Source organism: Lichenostomus cassidix, chromosome W (genome assembly GCF_008360975.1).
Source record: "Lichenostomus cassidix isolate B80296 chromosome W, HeHo_3.0, whole genome shotgun sequence".
Classification (NCBI taxonomy): domain Eukaryota; kingdom Metazoa; phylum Chordata; class Aves; order Passeriformes; family Meliphagidae; genus Lichenostomus; species Lichenostomus cassidix.
The window spans coordinates 13,049,797-13,066,655 of record NC_139510.1 but is presented as its reverse complement, the minus strand read 5'-3'; the positions used below and the strand labels follow the sequence as shown (position 1 = coordinate 13,066,655).

The 16,859-nt window shown below is 47.9% G+C and overlaps 1 protein-coding gene and 1 long non-coding RNA gene across 6 annotated transcripts in view; one reads left to right on the top strand and one right to left on the bottom strand.

The window, feature by feature from the left end:
* LOC146425525 (ceramide transfer protein-like) overlaps window positions 1-16,859 on the top strand; it is a 323,504-nt gene that overhangs the window by 48,820 nt on the left and 257,825 nt on the right. The window lies entirely within an intron of this gene.
* LOC146425529 (uncharacterized) lies at window positions 6,753-7,436 on the bottom strand. Its single transcript, XR_014846636.1, has 2 exons — window positions 7,248-7,436; window positions 6,753-7,155 (listed from the first exon to the last, which is right to left on the bottom strand). It is a non-coding gene; the product is annotated as an uncharacterized LOC146425529 (long non-coding RNA).

The following is a 16,859-nucleotide window of genomic DNA, read 5'->3' as shown; positions in this document are numbered from 1 at the left end:
CTCTGATCGGCTTTCTCCTGCCGAGGAGGGAATGCCTTTGCCACGTCCTGGTGGCCAACCCCATCTCCTCTGTCTCGGGGGCCCTGCAGTTTATTCTTTCGGGGTTGTAATACCTTTGGCATCATCTTTGCCTTTGCCTTTCCCTTATCCCTTCTTACATACATTTGCTGTATCTTCCTAACCAGTTAATTCAGGGGCTTATTCTGCCCTTCCTCTAGCCCCTACCCCCACTACTGCCTGGGGGTGCTCATTCTTCCACAAAGTCATTCCAGTGACCCAATCAAAATTCTTCCTAATCCTTCCATGCACAATCTGCATTTTCCAGATATTCCTTCCGCAGTGTCCAAACACAGCTTCCCCTCCGGCTCTCCCAGCAGGCACGGCTAGCAGCACCACAGGTGACCAGGGTGTTCTGCAGCCTCACGGAGGCTGGGAGGCCACTGCTGCCTCTGCCCTGGGGGGTGGCAGGGTCAAGGACTGCCTGGTGCTGAGCTCTCAGCTGTCCCACAGCTCCAGCTCAGCTCCACACTTCCCCACAGGCCCCCAGCCTGTGCTCCCAGCCCCACACCTCTGCGCTCGCTCCTGCTGCTCTGAAATCAGAGGATATAGGTGGAGGACAAGGCAGGGGAAGGTGCTGGAAAACATCCAAATCCTTTTTCTTCTCTTCTCTTCTCTTCTCTTCTCTTCTCTTCTCTTCTCTTCTCCTCTTCTCTCTTTTTTTTTTTCTTTCTTTTACTCTATCTACTTGCATGCCCACTCTTTCTACTACAACATTCTACACAACCATATTCCAGCAGCTACACACACAGGAGTCCCAAAGGGATACCTATTAGACTCAACTAGTTACTTTTATCCCACGGGCATCCCCGCATGAATTTATATGCCAGCAGAAATACAAATTAACACAAATAAAAATTTGTACACACAGTACATGCACACACATTCCAAAAAAATTTCAAAAGCACTTGAGCAAACAGACAATATCACTTCCTCTCACAATTAATACAAGCGCACAAAGTCCAAGCCTCACAACTGTTTCCATGCGCAAAACACAGGATTTCAAAAGGAAAATGAAATGGAGCTATATTAGAAAGGTGTTGGGGGTCTGGGTGTTCTCAATTCAATAGCTAAAATCTTTCCCCATCAATAATACAATCTGCCCCCCTCCAGATACTCCAAACCAACGGTTTATATATGATTTATACTCATTCACTCTTTGCCAGTCGCTTCGCTTTTCTCTGGCCGTTTCTGTCGCCAGATAACGGAACCGCAGATAGAGCTCCACTGTCACTTCGTGTCCGAGACACGTCTCATTCGTTCTCTCACACAGTAACACAATAACAACAGACAGAACAAAAGTAGCAGTACGATGGTGCAGTACAGTGGGGTCCAACCCCTGGGGGTCCAACCCCTTAAAGGTGCCTTTCACTATAGCGGGGTCCAACCCTGGGGGTCCAACCCCTTGCCCAGGACTTATTTTGGGAGACCTAGTCTCAACCCACCCTTGGGGACTTGTACCACAGACCTGCAGGCATTTGTGTTTTTTTTAAAAAAAGCAAATACCTTAATTTGGTGCAGATTGTTCTTGGTCTACCCCTGCTGTGAGCCAAAGGACAGCTGAGCTCCCCCTGAAAATTCAGGGTCGCGACTGGGAGGTCTGCTTACCCCTGGATCTGGCAGCTGAGCAGAATTATGGTCCCATCTGGGATGTCAATTTGATTCGCCCCAAGCGAGCCCAGAGATACTTCAGAGATAAGATCCGAGAAGTAGGTATTTGCTTTATTCGGTGCACTGGGTGTGGGGGAATTCACTCCTCCAAACACACACAGCGGCACTTTCCAAAGACACAGTGTTATAGGTAAAATTCATGAATATTCATCACATTCCCTGGGATAGGAGTGGTTTTACAAATAATTTCTCAGAAGTCATTAATATCATTAGCATGTGTGCCACGCATGCTCTGTATGTCCCAGTGGTCTTTGGAGACCCCAAAGACCCCTTCCAGGATGACAGTCATCACAATGCACTTTTCACCTTTCTCTCTCGAGCATGCGTAGTCCTTCATGGGATGATTCAGTGGTTTCTGTGCTGGCTTCAAACGGACTCTTGTCCCTCTTGATAAGATTAAGGGAATCCTGTTTTTCTAGGTTTTAGAATTCACATATTCTGTGTCTCAATAGTTAACTTGAGTAACCTATTGATTATCCCTTTCTCAGTGGGAAATATCCCTTTGGTTAATTTGGGACAGCTGGCCTGGTTGTGTCCCCTCCCTGGATCTCTCCCACTCCTAGCCCCATGATGAGGGGCCAACATTGAGAGACAGTGCTGATGCTGTGCCAGTTCTGTTCAGCAGAAGCCAAAACACTGGTGTGTTATCAACACCTTTCTAGCTACGAATGCAAAGCACAGCCCTATAAGGGCTGCTATGGGGAAATGAACTTCATCTCAGCTAGACCAAATACAATCCCCTAGGTAAAACCACAGGGTATCCTGTGGTGTGTACCTTCTATATCCCTCTCTTGAGCAAAAGGATACTTGCTGTCAACTGCTGAGATACAGGCCAGTACAGGTGGGGAGTCGGACATGGTCTCTCTGAATTTGTGGAACTCCTGGGACAATTTCTCCACAGGAGAGCCAAGGGAGAAAGAAATACTGTCTTCATATTCCTGGAGTTGACAAACTGCTTTATCCACTGTTGGTGGCTCATCATCTTTCCAAATTAATGTTGCCAATGGGTTGATATGTGCTGTTGGTGCGCTCTGTACAAATTTCTGCTACATGGGCCATAGACATAGGACTTCATCTGGGTCTGTGGATAATTGCCCATTCTTCAGGTCATAACAAATCATCTCTTGGGCAGCCAACTCCCTCAGGTATTGGTTATCTTTATTGCAGTCCATTTGCCTTGGTGACATGGAATATCTTCCTTGTAGGGATACCTTTCCCTCACACTTGATACCAGTCACCTCCAGTGACCACCACCACCTGTGTCTTTTTTCCCATTGCTTTGTCAACGCCTGGTTCTTTAGCAAGTGATCCCAGCTGCCTGGCTTCCTTACCCTCCAGTTCCAAACTGCTAGCCCAGCATTGGAGCAGCCAGATGGTAATATGTTCACCTGGATGATCGTTAAAATCTTTTTCTATCTCCCACAGCTCACTTGAGGATAGGGATTAAGTGGGGGTTACGTCTTCTGTGTCTTCCTCCTTTTTTTGTGATTGCCTTGGTAATGGCACTGAAAATGGCCCTTGTGATGGCCCTGCTGCTTCGCCCTCGGCTCTCTTCACCCTCCTCTTCTTTCTTGACCTTCTTGTTCTACTTTACTAAAGCTCTTTTACCATGTGGTTTTCATGTGCATTTCTTCTGTTTCTGTGCAGGGACAACTGACACCAGCACATGTTGGTTCTCTGGTTCAGTGGCAGTGCCTGTTGCCAGGGTTGGAGTACCTGCAGTGTCTGTCATGGTGGTTGGAGCAGCTGCAAGGCATGTGATCTTATTGTCAGATCCAAAGACTTTCTTTTCCCCCTGAGGGCACCGAGCAGTGTTTAATGTGGGTCCACCCGGATAGGCCTGGGTCAGGCCCCAGCAATTTGCAGTGATTGGTGTCTCTCTCCAATTGCCAGGGTGATGATACACCTTTTCCAAATATTTTACTCATTTTTCTGGGTTCTGTGCTTGTTTAGGGATGAGATTCAAACACACTGGAGGTGCCCAGTGCCCTAGGTACTTGCCCATACAATCCCACACACCCCACCACTCCAAATTATCCAGCCTCAGGGCAAATCTCTGGGTGATGTCCTTAATTATTTTTCTGACCTTAAACAAGACATGAACCATATTCAGCAACATGCTGGCTCCTAGCAAAAAGACCATGTTGGTTTCAAGGGTATTCAAAGGATATTCAAAATCTTTAAAATTCTCAAATGCTACTGTAATTGGCCTGGAGGAGAAGGAAGGAAAGAAGGAAGATGTAGGAAGGTATCTCCCCCATAGGTTGGCTCTCCAAGTAGAAAAGGCCAAAGGTGTTATTATTAATCGTTCCCAGTAGATGACTCCTAAAGTCCAGAGGTGCCTGCAATACTAAATACATACACCAGATTGGTGTCTTGATCAGTGACACTATCATATCAATACTACAAGTTACCCCACAATGATAGTCTTAGCCCAGGCCCCAAGGAAAATAAACATCACCACAGAGAACACATACTGCAAGTAATGTATTACCAGTATTACAGAACACCACCCTGAAAACAAACATAACAACTGTGGGAGCAAATAAATCAACATTATAAGCAGTGACCACTAAGCCAATGCAATGAATGCTTGTTTGTTTGAGCACACTGGTCAGATCTGTTATCTCGACCCTTTGTGCCTCATGTTGGGCACTAAAAAGGATTGTTGTGATTTAGGCTCAGATGGAAACCAAGCACTGTTTAGCTGCTTGCTCATTCCCCTCACTCTGCTGGAATGGAGAGGAGAATCAAAATTAAAACTTGTAGGTTGAGATAAGAACAGTTTAATAATTGAAAAAAACTAAAATATAATAATAACAATAATAGTAAATTAAAAAAGAGAGAAAACCTGAGAAAAATAAGTGATGCACAATATAGTTGCTCACCACCCGCTGACCTATGCCAAACAAAACCCCATCCCCAAACTGTGATCGCCTCCTGGTCCCCCTTCTTCCAGGTAACTTCCCCCAGTTTATATACTGGGCATGATGTTCCATGGTGTGGAATATCCCTTTGGCCAGTTTGGGTCAGCTGTCCTGCCTGTGCTCCCTCCCAGCTTTTTGTGCAGCTCCTCACTGGCAGAGCATGAGACACTGAAAAGTCTTTGCCTTGGGTAAACACTACTTAGCAACAACTAAAACATCAGTGTGTTATCAACATTATTCGCATATAGAATCCAAAACACAGCACTATGCCAGCTACTGAGAAAAAAATTATTTTATTCCAGCTGAAACCCAGACAACATCACAAAACCCAAATAAAAACTGGTATGGATAAATAGTTTTGTACTGCTGAATTAGGTGAGGTACAGTGTTTGTTTCTACTTGGTTTCTATATGTTTTTACAGTGTATACTTCATAGCACTATATGGTATTGTTTTGTTAATAACAGTGGACTTAGTATAGATAACACCTCTGACATATTTATGCTAGTGATATTCCTGCCTGAGAGAGAAATTAAAAATAGTGGTTCTTGCTTTCTGTAGGCCTGTATTCTTTGTCTTGTGTCCTAGTACCCTGCTCAATATTTCCTTAATAGAAAAAAGAAAACCAACCTTTAAAAATAACTTCACTGTAGACAAGTTTTAGTTCTGCAATGGGTATAGCAGCACAAGCACACTTAATAGTTGCAATGTACAAACATGAGTCGATCTGCTATGAACTGCCCTGACTTACCTCTGTAGAGAAAAAAAGAAATACTGTTTAGAGTAGTGACAGAGACTGGTTTAGCAAGCAAAAGTTTCTTCAAGTTCCCCCTCCCTCAGAATACTCTTGAAGGTTTTGAAGCATATGAAAACACATAAACCTCCATATATGATTTGGCTTAAGCACTTGAACTAGTATTTTTCAAGCAGATACCACTATGAAGTTTGTTTCATGAATACCTCAGGCTTGAGAGCTATATAGCAGGAAGGATTTTGTGTCAATGCAGTCAGCTATGACTCATGAGACCTGAGCTGGCTATGGACTTCCTCAGTAACTGTAGCCAAGTAAATGTTTCTTTGTGTAAACTGTTTAGAATTTATGAGCTAGTATTAGCTGGTTTTATACAGAAAAATTTGTGACACTAGGAACACTTGCAATTGCCTTTATTTCAGCAGGTGTCTTGAAAGAAAGCATTGGGAGGCATACAGAAAGGATGTTTGGTGACCATAGAATCATTTAGGGTGGAAACGATAATTGAGTACAGCCATTAACCCAGCACTGCCAAGTCTACCATTGTCCTAGTTATGGCTCGGATAGAGGTTATTTTCTTGCAGTTGCCATGAGGGGGGTGGAGCCTGGAGCCATGAGTATGTCTGGGTTGTTTATTCTATATCACATCATCGATGGGGGTCATGGCTTCAGGTGGAAGAAAAGGGGAATGTGATGTGGAACTGCTGCCATTTTGTTCCTTTTTTCTGGGGGAGCAAAGCAGCAATCAGAGCAGTGGGTGTGGCATGGCGCAACATGGGCAGTCCGACTTGGAGGGTTTCTCTGCTGTTTTTTTACATTGTTTCAGGCTTGGGGGAGGAGCATGGGTGCAGATGATTTGTCTACCATTCTTTTTCGTGGGCTCGGGAGAAGGACGCTTGCTGCAATGGCATCTGCCATTTTCTCCTTTGTCTTGGAAAACCATGTGGTGCTGGCCGCCATAACATCGGGTTGGTCAGACTTAAGTAAGCATTTTTTGCATGTAATTACCCTATTTATATACTGTTGTTCTTAGTATTGTTCCTGTTACTGTTTCTTTTCCTTATCTTGTTATCAAATGTCTGAAATATCAGAATCAGGCTCTCCAAGACTAAAATTGTGTGAAAGAGGGCATCATTTATTCAAGCCTGAGGTGCATGCAAGAGATTTTAACCTAATGTGGACACATGATTCTACAAGAGGGTTACTTATATACAGTCACTGCATGCTGTCTTGGTTTGAAAGACAAGTGTCTGCCAAGGAAGGCAGGAATTTCTCTTGGAATGGAGAATATGACCCACTTCCCTCCAAATTATCATAACTTTGAAATTAAGGGGCTTTCAGGCAAAGTTATGGGAAAAGGAATAACAGTTCTTTACTACTATGTATAACAAGGCAAACAAACAACAACAATGGCAGAAACAACAAACAAAACCAAAAACCCAGTAACAGCCTTCTCTGGGCAGTCACATGCCCTCCCCTTTGGTGCAGTTACGGTCACAGCCACCAGGGGTGTTGTTGGGCTCCAGGCTGGTCAGAGCAGGTGCAATGATTCCCTCGTGTCTGCAGGGGGCGCTGTGGCACGAGTCCCATCACGTCTCCCCTCATGCAGTAATGGCAGGCAGGCTGGAACATGCGGTGGGCTATAGCAGGGACCTCAGAGTAGCAAGCTGGAATGGCAGGGCTGCCTCACTCAGGGTAGCAAGCAAGAGATAGCAGAAACTGCACAGCTGTAACAGGAGCCGCGGGCATCCTGGTAGGCACGGAGTGTTGGGTTACAATGTAGCAAAGACCTGATACAGTAGCAGAAAATCTAGAGGGGAATCTCTCCCCTGGATAGCTCACCAACGATGGCTTGTCCATGGGTCCAGCCTGTGCAGAGAGGAGGGTGACCCCCAGCAGGTCACAGGGTCCTCCCGGTCCTGGATCCTCAGCGTGGCATGCACTGGCTCTGAGCTCCCAAAACAGCAGGGAGGCAGAGAAATGAGCCAGCAAGCTCAGTCACAGTGCCGAAGGAAAAAGAAACAAAAAGAAACAAAACGAAACAAAAAGAAACAGGCATGTGTAACAGTATCTCTCCTAGAGAGAGACCTTGCTGCCTGGCTAGTCAAATTGACCGTGTGGCCAGAAAGGGGCAGAGCTCCCCTTCCCTCCCCCCAGCTCTTGAAGGAAATCCTGGGCAAGCTCCCACCTATTGCGAGATTCTGGAGCCGGGGGCGTGGGTGAGAGAGACCAATCTGAGTCTTATTTATGACTCAACATATGTTATATGTGAAGTGATAAAATTACTTTAGGGGCTGTATACATGCTGCAAACTGTCCCTGGAGAGGCTTCGCCTGGCAGCCAATCAGGAGAGAGACAGCTTCCACTACTGGACTGCAAGCGACCCCCCTTTGCTGGTGGGTCAGATCCTTGGATGCCTGGGAAAAAATGCACAGAAAAAGCGCGTGGGAAGCCATGCCATAGGAGAGCCAAGCACATAAAAGCAGTTAACTGCGACACAACCCCAGCCATTTTCTTCGGGTTTTTTGGAGGGAGAGGGTCTTGCCTGGAGGGTCAGCTCTGCTCCCCTCCCCCCCTTCGCATTGTTTTCCCTGCAATCCTGCTCCTTCCCTGGCTGTCTGTCCTGTCTGCCCCTGTCCTGCCCTGCTTCGCTGCTTCCTCGAGGCAGCTCTGTTGCCGTGACCTCGTACTCCACTTTTTTCCCAACACAGCCGCTGCCGTCTGCACCCTGCCTGCACGCAGCCTGCAGCCGTCACCACCATGTTTTCAGCAGTAGCCCCACAGCTGTCGCAGCCCGCAGTCACTGTGCTCTGACCCTGATGCTTGCAGCTGGTCCTCGAGTGTGCCCATAGCCATGGCAGCCTGTTCTTCACTCACGGAAGGGACACGCAGCTGCTGCTGTTTGGAAATTGCACCCAGCCCGCCAAGGGAACCGCACAGACTCGTTGCAGCTCACAGCACACACACTTCATCTGCTGACCTCTCACTGATGGGGCACCCTGGGTACAGCGGTAATGATCTGTCCGGTATTCTCTTTCTCTCTCCATCTCTAATTTCCCCTCTTTGTTCCCTTTTCTATCCCACTTTGGTAAGCACACTTACCCTTCTTTATCAATGTCTTGGGGTGATGTTATGGTAATCCTGTATTCCCTATCGTTTGCTTGTATGCCCAGAAATGTGGTCCTGTAGCTTTGCGTTCAGCAGCCTGGAGGAAGCTCTGTCGGCACGGGTTGTTTTGAAACCCTTCCCCAGGTTTCTCATCTGGGGAGCGAGGGGGAGGCAGGGACATTCCTTTTGTCTGGCTGCTGCTGCTGTTAGTTTTTTCCCTGGGATTGCTTCTTTGTCCTTTCCTTTTTGGACTTTTTCTCAACTTGCTTTCTTGCCCGTGAATCCGAGGAGCCCCCCGGAGGACGGCAAACGAGAATCCTCCAGGGAGCCACCGGAGCAACTCCACCCAGCCCCCCACAGACCCCCAGAGAGGGGAAGCTATGCCTGAGGAAAAGGACACTAAAGTTCATCAGCTGATTACTCAGGTTTAATAATTTCTTTTCCCCTTTCCCCTTCCCCTGTGCCCTGCAGGGCACTCTGTGTGTTTTCTTAAATAAACAGTCTTTTTTTCACTTTCATCCAAGAAATTCTATTCTGGTGGGGAAGGAGGTGCCGGAAGCCCTTTGCTTTGAGGGAGGCGTTTATTCAGAGCACTTTCCACCTAGAAAATTTGTCTCTAATCCAAGACTGTCTGTCCTGTCTGCCCCTGTCCTGCCTTGCTTTGCTGCATCCCCAAGGCAGCTCCGTTGCCGTGACAACCTTGTTTTCCACTGTCTGCCCGACGGAGCCATTGCTGCCTGCACCCTGCCTGCACGCAGCCCGCAGCTGCCGCCGCGTGTTCCGCAGCAGTCCCACAGATGTTGTTGCCCGCAGTCTCCACGCTCCAACCCTGACTGCCTGCAGCTGGTCCTCGAGTGCGCCCGTAGCCACAGAAGCCTGTTCTCCAATGGAAGGGACACGCAGCTTCTGTTTGGAAATTGCGCCCAGCCTGCCGTGGGAGGGTCATGCATGGGAGACAGGAGTTTTATCAGTTTCTGCTGTTTGCAATAGGCAGTAACTTTTATCAGGGTGGCTAGCACCCTGTCTTGGTTTGAAAGACAGGTGTCTTCTAAGAGAGGTGGAACCCTCCCTTAGAACAGAGAATGTGATCTCCCTTCCCTCTGAATTATTTTAATTTTGAAATCAAGGGCTTTCAGGCAGAGTTAGGGGAAAAGGAATAACAATTCTTTACTAGTATCTATAGCAGAGTAAACAAGCAATAACAAGAATAACAACAAATAGAACCAGAAAACCAATAGCAGATGTCTTTTTGAGCTGCTGAGCACTTTCCCGTGTGGTGTAATTACGGTCTCAAGCAGCAGGGGCGCTGTTGAGCTCCCGGCCGGGCAGGGCAGGTGCGATGACTGCCGAGCAGCTGCAGGTGGCGCTGTGGCGCAGGGTCAGGTCAGCCTCATGCAGCTGGTAATGGCAGATGGGCTGAGAAGCAGGCAGGCAGCTTGGAGCGGCGAGCGGGGCAGTGGGGAGCAGGGGCTGGCTCTCTCCTGGGCTAGCCAGCGAGTTAGCAGGGACTCTGCAGTCACAGCAGATGCCGCGGTCTCGTGCGGCAAAAACGGGGCGGGCGGCAGGGACAGCCAGACTCCCCGGCAGCTGCAGCAAAACGCAGCCGGAAAAGGTGCACGTTCCCAGCGGGGAAAAGGGTTGGATCCCGCACTTTTCCCCAGCCAAAAGCTCACCCAGCCAGAAGGAGAAGGCAGAGCACAGTTGGATCTCCCGCAGTCGCCGCCAGAAGCAAAAGCAGTTGCTTTCCTCCCGGTGTCCCATGAACTAGTGCTGGTCCCAAGGGCCGGCTGTCTCTTCCCCTTGCCCCGCCTAGCCACAGACTTTTGTCTCTTACAAAAGAATTGATGGCTCTAATCACCTAGGTATTTGTTGCTTAGTAACAGGGATGGAGAAAAAATTCCAATGCCCCCAACCTCCGACACACCCCAAGACTCGGTCTTATTTGCAAGGTTCTTTAATAGTGGCTGATTAGTCTAATATGATATAAATTACCATTTATTAGACACAGAAAATGACTCACATAAAAACTTAGAATAGAAATAGCATAATTGCAAAAACTACAGATAGCTAAAAACTGCAATTATGGAAATAAATGATTGCAACTACGAATTGCTATATTGCAATTATGGACAAGCACCTATACTTATTAACAGCTAGCAAGAATTACTATAACGTAGGAACCCCATGTATCTTACCAGCCGATTGGCGGTGGAGAATACTTCGGAATTCTTTCACCCAATTCTTAGGAAAGTAACCACAGAGTCTGCGTCCAGATTCTGGGGAGAAGCCCTTCACACATCTTCAGAGTGTGTATAGGAAACCTCTATCTCTAGGATATTTTTGTGAGTTTTTATAGTTGTAAAAGCATGACTTTGGACACGTACTGATTTCTTTGTTTCTCTTTTCACATCCTCTCTTTATGTATTCAAGGTTAGAGGTCTCAGGCCTTCAGGCACCACAAGATAACCTCCTGCTGGGCTTCTGACCCCACCGGAGATATCTGTGTTCCACCATGAAGCAGAAGGGGGGGGGGGAGAACGTCCTGCCACAGGGAGCCATGCAGATTTGTGGCACCTTGCAGCACACACACTCCATCTGCTGACCTCTCGCTGATGGGGCACCCGGGGTACAGTGGTAACGATCTGTCCAGTATTCTCTTTCTCTCTCTGTCTCTCATTTCCCCTCTTTGTTCCCTTTTCTATCCCCCTTTGTTAGGCACACTTACCCTTCTTTATCAATAAACAGTTCTCAGATATGATATTGCTGCATTTAGGCTTTATTTTTTTGTCCAAGAAATATATTAAAAATAATCTTTCCCAATTCCCCCTTTTTACAGAGGGATGGGATGGGGGGAACGGGAGGTGACCATCCCAGACACAAAACAAAAAGACCAAAAAAAAAAGATGGGATGGGATAAAAAGATATCCCCAAGACATGCCACCCCTAATTCCACCCCTTATCCCATACCATTTTAATTAATGCCTGAATCAATACAGCTCAACTGCAAAGCACACATATGTACAACAATATACATGCATGCATTACCCTGACTATATACATATATACATGCAGATATGGGTACAGACACAGTGTCATGAGCAATTCACCCCAAACCTAGGTCCCCTTGAGGTATGCATCATGTTTCTCCATGTTTTTGCATCACCCACCAGGTGCAACCTGGCCCTTGAGCAAGGACAGTCCCACAGGTCGGGTTGTCTTTGTTCAAGGCAGAATTAATCCAAACAGTTTATCCCCGCATACCTTGCATGTGTACCACTAGAACTCTATCTCCGTCTGTTTGCAAGGGTTCAGATTGGGCAGGGCCAGCTTTTCAAAGCCCAGGATGGTGTTACAGAAAGTAATATAAGACACAGGTTATGTCTCCAGCCACCCACTGGTGGCTTCTACCATTGTGAGCACATAGCGCTTGCCTTGGTGGGTTTGTGGTAGTGTGATGTAATTGATCTACAAGGCCTCACCATACTTATATTTGGACCACCACCCACCATACCATAGGAATTTCACCCACTTGGCCTGCTTGATCGCAGTGCACATCTCACAATCATGGATAACCTGGGAGATGCAGTCCATGGTTAAATCCACCCCTTGGTCTCGTGCCCACTTATAGGTGGCATCTCTGCCTTGATGGCTTAAGGCATCATGGGCCCATCGAGCTAGGAACAACTCTCCCTTGTGTTGCCAATCCAAATCTATCTGTGACACCTCTTTTTCCACAGCCTGATCAACCTGTTTGATGTTTCTATCTTCCTCATTAGCTTGACTCTTGGCGACATGGGCATCCATATGATGGACTTTCACAGGTAGCCTCTCTACTCCAGTGGCAATGTCTCGCCATTTGTCAGCAGCCCAGATTTGTCTTTCTCTACGCTGCCAGTTAGCCTTTTTCCACCTTTCCAGCCACCCCCACAGAACATTGGCTACCATTCATGAATCAGTGTAGAGGTAAAGCTTTGGCCACTTCTCTCTTTCAGCAATTTCCAGGGCCAACTGAACAGCTTTGAGTTCAGGAAGTTGGTTCAATCCACCTTCTCCTTCATTAGCTTCTGCAACCTGTCATGTGGGGCTCCATACAACTCTTTTGCATTTTCGATTGGTCCCTACAACACAATAGGAACCGTCACTGAAAAGAGCGTAGCGTGTTTCTTCAATATGCAGTTGATTGTACAGTGGAGCTTCCTCCACACAGGTCACCTGTTCCTGCTCCTCTTCGACAGTCAGACAAAAATTTTCACTTTCTGGCCAATTTGTAATTATTTCCAAGATCCCAGGGCGATTAAGGGTTTCCAATCCAAGCGTGCTGTGTGATGAGAGCAATCCATTAACTCCATGTGGCTTGAGTGGTGTGGTGGGTAGAGGGAACTTTTCCCTTGAACATTCTGTTGGTTTTGCTTTGCCCAGTTTTTCCTAGTGGCGGGGGGGGTGGGGGGGGTGGGCACAACAATGGCTCCTGTGTGTTCTGTGTTAAGGTTCTGGAAGTTTTCACCATGTCCAGCAAAGCCAACCTCTGATGGCTCTGAAGATGATGGACATGCTGCTGGCCAAGCCTGGGCCTATTAGAGATGTTGGTTACACCTCTGTGATAATGTATTTAAGAAGAAATCAAAACAATGTGAGCACGCACTTCTTTTTAGGCAGAGGAGGAGGAGGAGGTGAGAACATGTGAGGGAAAATAATATGAAGACACCAAGGCCAGTGGAGACGGAGGGGGAGGAGGTGCTCCAGGCACTGGAGCTGATAATCCTCTGCCAGCCGTGGTGATGACCATGGTGAAGGAGGTTGTCCCCCTGCAGTCCATGGGGTCCATATGGGATGCAGAAATCCACTCGCAGACTGTGGGGAGGTGCCCACACCAGAGCAGGTGTATGCCTGGAGGAGGCTGTGATCCAGTGAGACTCCCAGTGGAGAGAGAGGCCTTGCTCCCAAGATGGAACAGCCTGGCCTCAGAAGTCTGCACCCCATGGACAGGGGGCCCATGTTGCAGCAGTTTTGGGAGGACTTTTATCCCATGGGAGGAGGCTCACATTGCAGCAGGTTCAGGCAGGCTGCTTCTTGTGAGATTTGGACTCACGTTGGAGAAGTTCGCGTAGAGCTGTCTCCTGTGGGAGGGACCCCATGGCAATGCAGAAGACAACTCCTCTCCCTAAGCAGCGGATGAAGATCTCAGTGATGTACTGACCAGGACCCCCTACCCTGTCCCTCTGTGCTGCTAGTGGGAGGGGAGTGAGCAGAGAAACAGTGTCTTTGAAGGCTTTATTTTACTTCTCATTTATCCCTCTCTGACTGTTAGCAATAAATCACTTTGCAACTTTAGGTTTCAGCCAGTTTTTACCTCAGTGCATCTTATCCCGGTGCCTTATCTCAACTCACGAGCTCTCTGTGTGTTAATTTCTTTTCCTCTCCTCTGTCCAAATGTGTCAGGGGAGAGCAGACAGAGAGCAGATGTTGTAGTTATCTGGCATTTGGACTGGGTCAAACCACAATAAACATCCAACACAGCACCGGTAGTTGGGGTGCCAGGAGGAGTTGTGCTTCTGTTCTGATCACCTCTGAGGTGGCTTGGACTCCTTCGTAAGCTGCCAAGATTTACTTCTCTGTAGGAGTGTAGTTGGCTTCAGACCCTCTATAACTCCGGCTCCAGAATCCCAGTGGTCGACCTCAAGTCTCACCAGGCACCTTCTGCCAAAGGCTTCAGGACAGAACATTGCCCCCGGCTGCAGAGTAGAGCACACTCTTCACTTCTGGTCCCATCTGGACTGGGCCAAGGGCTACCACATGAGTGATCTCCTGCTTGATCAGGGCCATGGCTTCTTGCTGTTCAGGGCCCCAGTGGAAATCGTTCTTCTTGCAGCCGGTAACCAGGCAAAAAGGGCTCACAATCTGGCTGTATTTGGGGATGTGCATCCTCCAGAAACCTATGGCACCAAGGAAAGCTTGTGTTTCCTTCATGTTGGTCAGTGGGGACACCACTGTGATCTTATTAATGACCTCGGTGGGAATCTGATGCCGTCCGTCTTGCCACTTTACTCCCAGGAACTGGATTTCTCTAGCAGAGCCCTTGACTTTGCTCTTTTTGATGGCAAAGCTGGGTTTTAGGAGAATCTGGATGATTTTCTCTCTCAAATACTTATGTTGCAGCGTTCCACCACACAATGATGTCGTTGATGTACTGCAGGTGTTCTGGAACCTCACCCGTTTCCAGTGCAGTCTGGATCACCCCATGGCAGATGGTGGGACTGTGCTTCCACCCCTGGGGCAGTCAGTTCCATGTGTACTGCATCCCCCTCCAGGTGAAAGCAAACTGAGGCTTTCACTCTGCTGTGAGAATAATGGAGAAAAATGCATTAGCAACTTCAAAAGTGGCATACCACTTCACTGCCTTGGACTCCAGCTCATGCTGGAGCTCCAGCGTGTCCAGCAGGGCAGCGCTCAGCTGTGGAGTCACTTCATTCAAGCCATGATAGTTCACAGTCCATCTCCATTCTCCATCAGACTTGCGCACAGGCCTGATGGGGCTGTTGAAGGTTGAACTGGCCTTGCTGACCACTGCTTGGCTCTCCAGCTCATGGACCATTTTGTGGATGGGGATCACAGCATCTCAATTCGTCTGGTACTGCCAGCGGTGCACTGTCGAGGTTCAAATTGGTACATGTTTCTCCTCCACGTTGATAGTCCAGGCAAGGTGTTCGGTTGCCTAATGCCCTCTGCCTCCACAGCAGCTATTCCAAGAGTCCGCTTGAGTTGTTTTGAGTCTTTGAGAAAGCCATTCCGGAGGAAATCAATGCCCAGAATACATGGGGCCTCTGGACCAGGCACAGTGAGATGTTTCTGCCACTCCTTCCCAGTCAAGCTCACCACGGCTTCCAACAGGGTCAACTGCTATGATCCTCCTGTCACCCTGGCAATAGAAATGGGTTCTGCCCCCACATGTTCTGATGGCATTGGGGTACACTGCGCACCTGTAGTGACCAGCACTTCATATTTCTATGGCTCTGTCACGGTCCACTAATAAGCGGATGCATGATGGTTCGTACCAGCTATGATCTCGGAGTGCAAAAAGAAAATAAAGCACAAATAATTCAACAAGTCAAGGGAGTTAAATTTCAATCCAAAGAGGAACTTTATTAATTTAGCCCATAAAGCAGCCTGTGATAGAAAGAGAGAAAGAGAACTGGGGAAAGATAAGGAGAAAATGGAAGAAAAGGGGTCTATAGCTACCACCACAGGTCCACAGATGTCCAGCATCTCTGTGGGTCCCGTCCAGAAGGTGTTCCTCTGCCTCTGCGTCGATTGATGTGATCTCACAGTGGGGAAGATCTTCAGAATTCAGTTATTCCAGAGCTGTCTTTTATGCTAGTCCATACACCTGGTCCCTACTTGCGACCCGCCTTTACTCCCCCTTAATTCTTGTGGAGATATGCCAAACTTCCCTTGGCAGGCCACACATGCCAAGAGAGGAGTGTCCAGGGCATGGTTGGCTTTGGAGGCAGGTTTTCTCACAATAGTGAATAGCAGGGAGTTTATGGGTTGGTGGTCCTGTTTTGCGTCATAGATTTTTTACGATAATGAGTGTCAGGTCGACAAGTGTAAAGCCTTCATCACGTACCAGCTTTGGCAGGCACAAGGCCTTTGTTCTGTACCAGCTTTGGGCAGGTGCAAAGCACTTGATCCATACCAGCTTTAGGCAGGTGCAAAGCATTCACTCTGTACCAGTTTTGGGTAGGTGCAAAGCATTTGTTCCATACCAGCTTTGGAGCAGATACATAGCATCGGCTCTGTAACAGCTTTGGGAGGTACAAAGCATTCTCTGCATAAGTCCTGCACCTGTGGTTTCTGATGAGAAATGTTGAGACAGAACTAGATTCTTTGATCGACCGTTCCAGGCTTTCATGTGCCAGGCCGTTGGATCCACACCATCCAAAAGACATGGTTTTTCTGTGCCTCTGCCTGGCTAGGGGCAGGGCCCCTCTAGCCCTTGTTATCATTCCCTCCCTGGACATACATTCCAGAGGTTTCTTCAAGGGGATCTGACATATCATCTTCCCTTCTATTTTACCTAGCAGTTCGGCTATGGGAAGCTGAGGCTACCTTCACTTTAGCGGAACCCCCTTGGCTAGTGTTTTCCTCCTTGAGTTGACGCACCCATGCTGCCAGGACAGAAGTGGGTTTCCCATTCCACCTTCTCATGTCTTCTCCATGTTCACACAGGAAGAATCACAGGTCAGCTTGTGGGGTGTACCCTCTCTCCCTAGCTGGGGGATGTCGGGCTCTGAGGTTGGGGCCTGTGACTCGCACTGGTTCCACACCGTTCTTCCTCACCTCCTCCCT